Here is a 5,502-nt window from a genome sequence, read left to right on the forward strand (position 1 = left end):
GGACCATGGGAACGAGGGAGAGTTGGGCTTGACATTAATATTATGTAAATGGGCTTGACTAGAAGGTTTGGGCTTAAGGCTCAAGACTTATGTAAATGGGCTTGACATTGAGGTTCAAGGTTTTGGGCTTGATAACGTCATAATAAGTCTGGTTATTAATAATATTATGTAAATGGGCTTGACATTGGTAAATTATTAGATATTAACTAAAATATAGATTTATAGTTTTAATTGGAATATTTTAGTTAATTTTTTTTATTTGTACCAAATTAATACATTTCTTTATATTTAAAATAATTATTAAATTAATTATGACATCATCACGGTTCAACCCGGTTCAACTTTGGTTTGACCTCAAAAACCTTAATCATTTTTTCTTTACGGTTCAATGAACGGTCTGGGACTGAAAACCTTGACAAAACACTCACATCCCTTTCTTTTGAACTACACCCAAACCCATATTCCTCTGATTGCTCAAGTTTCACAGCAAAGTGAGCTGTCAGGAGGTTATGTATACTATTTTTAATCAACTTTCTTCCTGAGAGATTGTAGCCTCTCATCACAAAGAACTTTCTTCTCATCTTTTTTTCTTTTTTTTCTTTTTTTTCTGGGTCAAAAAGCTTGTTCTCTTTACAATAATCGGTAATGATAGTCGCAACATCATTTTGTGATAATTCTTTGGTTGAGTCTTTACCAATGGAAGAAAGAAATTCTATGAGAGGTCTTGAACCCCATCCAATGAACTTTTTCTTTGATTTTGCCTTCTTTTTCATTGCACTTTTATCTCCCTACGATCTCTTCCTTTTTCCCACAGCCTTGTTTTCTACTATATAATCCAGGTCCTCATAATCAGTTACTATAAGGTGATATAAGGTGACTTTCATTGTCAAATTGATCATCGTCTTTGCCTTCTTTCCCTTTTCAAGTTTCATTGAATCATAGCCAGCCATGTATTTCTTATTCTTCTTCAGTAATTTATCTGTGGAATGGACATGCTTTGAAGTTAACCCTTCCTTTTCTTTGATTATCTCCCAATATTCCTTGAAAAGGCCCTCATTTGTATCTCTATCTTTGAAGTCTATCTTGCCCTGTATGTCATAACCATATAGCTAGTGGGAAAAAAAGTAACAATGCCCAAATTTATTTGGCCAAACCAATAAGACACTTATTGAAAGAAGAAAAAGAACCCTCAAGAAGCTAAAACAAAAGTAGGAAACATGATTATTTGAATCCATTGATAAAAATAAGGTTTAGGTTATTTGTAAAATATAATTATGCCTTTTTTCAACTGAGACATAACCTTCATAATCTAAAGATTAGCATTAAATTCTCATATTTTCATTTCACTTGCAAGCCACTTATCCTTGTCATGAACTGTGGCAAGATATAGGCTGAAGAGCTATTTTCTTTTGTTATTCAATCACTAGTTCTGTGAATAATTGGGAGAACTTAAAAAATTATTTTGAAAAATTCTAAATGTAACAAAAATGGAAACAATCAAACAAAGGAGATAAGATAGCATCATGTCAAGACAGCCATTCTCTCTCTCTCACACACACACAGCATTTTCCTTTGTCGAAGAATCTATGCTGCTCCTCTCTTGTATACTTGTGGACTAAAAAAGCGGATTCTTGGTAGCTTTTTGTTGAATTAAAGAAAAGGAAAAAAAAATATATAAGAAGATAGTTGAAGAAGCAAAAATCCTGAATACAAGAAAGAATGAAATAGAGATGTCTTATATGGTACCGGCATGTCTAATGTGGTTAATTTGGCAGGAACATAAAAAACAAACTTTTGAAGATATTGAGAGGCCCTTAGATCTGGTGAAGTCTCTGCTAATTGGGACACTATTTGAGTGGTCTTTTATTTGGGATTTTACGCAATATATTTCTAGTTTTGATTTCTTTTAGTCTGTTAGCATTTCTTATTGATTTGTTAGTAATTGTTTCAAGTATAGTGTGTTCATCATAAACACGGAGAACATTTTTATTTAATAAAACTTCTATTACTTATCCAAAAAAAATAAAATTAGAGATGTCTTTCCAGAGACGACCATACCACATCAAAGTCGACATCGATGTTTTCTTCTATAAGTTGTGCAAGAATCAAGCAGTGATTGCAAAATCCTTTCTTCCCTCTAACACATGCAAACTCAGCATCATCGATGCTGCGTCCACAGACAGCATTTGAGCAACAAAGCACTGAAATTTTGAATTTTTCTGGCCAATGAAGTAAGAATGCCAACCTAAAATATAAAACCTTACGCTTTTTATAAGCAGGTACATCTACAAATATGCAAGCATAAAAAAGAGGGGCTCAAAAAAATAATACTAAGAAAGCACCACAAAGTACTATAGAAAGGCTTAGTTTATTCAGAAATTAAAGTAATTCGCCACCAAAGTGGAGCTGAAAGACGGTCTATCTTCCAAAACTGCACAAATTTAGGATGAAAAAAACATCGGCATCATATGATGGAACATGTTTTCTCTATAATTGTAAAGTTGGGTATGCATTTTTCATTATTTGAGGTAAAAAAATCATACTAATATTACTTAATTCAATATCCAAAAGGCAAAAATCTGGTCCAGATTTAATTATTGTTTCCCTAAACCATTAAGATAATGTGACAGTGTGACATTTAGCATAATCAAAATGGGGAAAAGGTTGTGGCATGCATATCATATGTGTCATACATAAAAAAGGGATGTGTTGTCAGGCTCCATGTATTTTACATATACCTAATCTGCACGATGCTTGAACGGTAGAATTCATTCAAAATGACAAAATATTACACAGAAGTATCATCATAGATCAAATTTAGTGGCTAACAGCAAGTCCAGTGATCTACAGTCTTCACAGAAGAATCATCTCTTCCCGTACAATGAGGATGATACACTTCAAGACAATCCCTGAAAGCAATGAACATGCTATCAAAAAAACCGACAATGTCTTTTAACCCCACACCAAAAAGTATATTTTATATGAAAGTTCTTAGGAGAAAGAGACATAATAATTTCCAATAATATGTGAAAGTTCGTAGGAGAAAGAGATGTATCAGTATCCAATTATATAGGATATATAGGAAATTATACATCTGACGAGCATCACTAATCACCTAGCCCTGTTAGAAACATAGCATGCTTGTGCTAGAAAAGACCAAGTTTGTAGCAAGGAACTGGTAACCAGAAATCAAATATGCACTATGACAAGTTTCTTAATTTTGAAAACTAAAAGTAGCTATACAATTCCTTTGATCAAACATGTAAGATACAAGCAAAATCATAAATTTGACCATACTTTCATATCATCCGTTGCCATTAGTAACATATCATAGGAATACTCGTGTGCCTAATTTCCAAGCTTGTATAAAGCAAATGTATCAAATTACGAGTTTCTTAATTCTGAAACCAATACTGCACCTACAATATCTTTGATGACTTAACCTAGCATTTAAGTTTTATTTTAGACATATGGATCAGATTGTAGAGGAGGAAAACCAGCAGCAGTAAACACTTAGCAGAAGTCATTAAGCTGCAGCAAGCCACCATCAGAAAGGGTTGGTAATCAGGTAACGACAAGTTAATTTATCCAAATATTTCGCGGATTATTTAAATATCATTCTAATACCACAAAAACAAAAGTGACCAAATAAAAATAGAAGAATCAAAATATTTCATCCAAATTTACCGTTCGTTCAATCCAGGCACCTCACCCCTACTTTATATCATAGTTAAAAATAATAATTCCAAAGCCAATGAGCTACCCTCCAATTATCATATACAGGAGGTACAAATAAAACAATCTACCATCCAAAGTTAAAAAAGAATTTTCCTTTGCACCCAACACAATTACATCCTTGAAAGAAATCTGTTATATTTTAACATTTTATTTTTGATACATCTATATACAGTAACCACAAGTGCCTTACATTGCCTCACTCAATCACATGCATGGCACGTGCAACACAATCCAACAAACAAACATGTTTGATAGACTACTACCCTTCTACCAAAGATTCAGAGGACCAACTTTTGAATTTTCTTAAGTAAATCATTGGGGGAAATCTGCAGACCACCCCTATAATGCTTAACAATGTAGTAAGTTAAGCAATGTTTGGAAAGACTATGAAAAATATCATCTCGAGTTTTAGAAACTCAAGATCCATATTAAAACTCAAGTCTCAAAGACTCGCTTTGCGAGTGTTTTAGATCTGAAAATGCCACATAAATCTCGAGTTTTAGAAACTTGAGTTCGATCCAAAAAAATTTTTAGTTTTATCGCCCCTATAGTAGCATTTTTAAGTCCTATGTGACGTTTTAAATCTTATAGCGGCGTTTTCCTATAAAATTTTTTATAAGTGTTCAATAGCAGGTTCAGGGAGCCCTGTAGTGGCGTTTTTAAGCCCTATAGTGACATTTTTAAGCTCTATAGCGGCGTTGTCCGAACTCGAGTCTTTAAAACTCGATTTTCACGTGGATTTTTTTCACATCATACTCATCCGCTTACAAATCGAGACTTAAAAACTTTATTTTTATCTTGGAACTCGAGTTTTAGACACTCGAGATGCTAGTTTTCAACATTCTTTTCCACCGTGACAACTAACTAAATTTTTTAATATTTATTGTTATTTAGAAAAAAAATTCTATATCATTGGCCTGCCCAAATTTATTAATAAAAAGAAAAAAAAAGTTCTGGGAACTCACTTGTACTCACAGACGATAAGCAACCCTCCATCTTTGCAGATGAAGCAGTAATCTTCTGCAATCTCTTCCTTTTTTCTCCAATTCTTTCTTGCCATACTCTTTGAACCAAACACTAACTTCCAAAATTAATTCCAGAGCAACCCAAATCCTCAAAAATCAAAAGCTGAGAAACCCTGTCAAATAAAAATAAAATATCAGATATACATACCCCATCTCTGAAACCCTCTCTCACTCTCTCCACTACGATCAAGAACAAGATAAACTTATGCTAAATTATCACAGTCCCATTTGCAAAAAAAGAAGCAAAGAATGTAACAACAAACTTGAAAAATTAAGGGAAAAGATAAAAAATTAATCATAAAAAGTAATGTTAAATGAAAATCTTTTAAAATATATATATAATACAAAAATATAAAAGAAAAGAAAAGATATATTAAATAAAATACTAGAATAGCATTGTGGGCAATATACATGAAACTCTTTATTAGACATTAATGGCCTGATTGAATTGAGAGAAAATGGAGGGAAATATAATAGAGTTAGTTAAAAATAAATTAATTTTGTATTAAATTTATTCTACTCTACTTTACTCTCCCTCTTTTTTTTTTCAATCTAAACAGACCATAAAAAAAAACTAATTGTGAAAAAAATACCTTATAAAATCAGAAAAGTAATTTAAGATGTTCCTTCTCTAAAACTTTCTGTGTCCCAAAAAAAAAAAAAAAACTATTTTTTTCTCTTACTAAAACTTGGTCATCACAGAAATGGTCTTATTTTTATTTGGGTAATTCTATGAAGA

At 32.2% G+C, this 5,502-nt stretch overlaps 1 pseudogene; it reads right to left on the bottom strand.

Annotated features, from left to right (window-relative positions):
• Positions 1 to 320: 320 nt before the first annotated feature.
• On the bottom strand, positions 321 to 4,983 carry LOC112027654 (zinc finger CCCH domain-containing protein 44-like; annotated as a pseudogene).
• Positions 4,984 to 5,502: the final 519 nt, after the last annotated feature.

Source organism: Quercus suber, unplaced genomic scaffold (assembly GCF_002906115.3).
Source record: "Quercus suber isolate HL8 unplaced genomic scaffold, Cork oak 2.0 scaffold_128, whole genome shotgun sequence".
Classification (NCBI taxonomy): Eukaryota; Viridiplantae; Streptophyta; class Magnoliopsida; order Fagales; family Fagaceae; genus Quercus; species Quercus suber.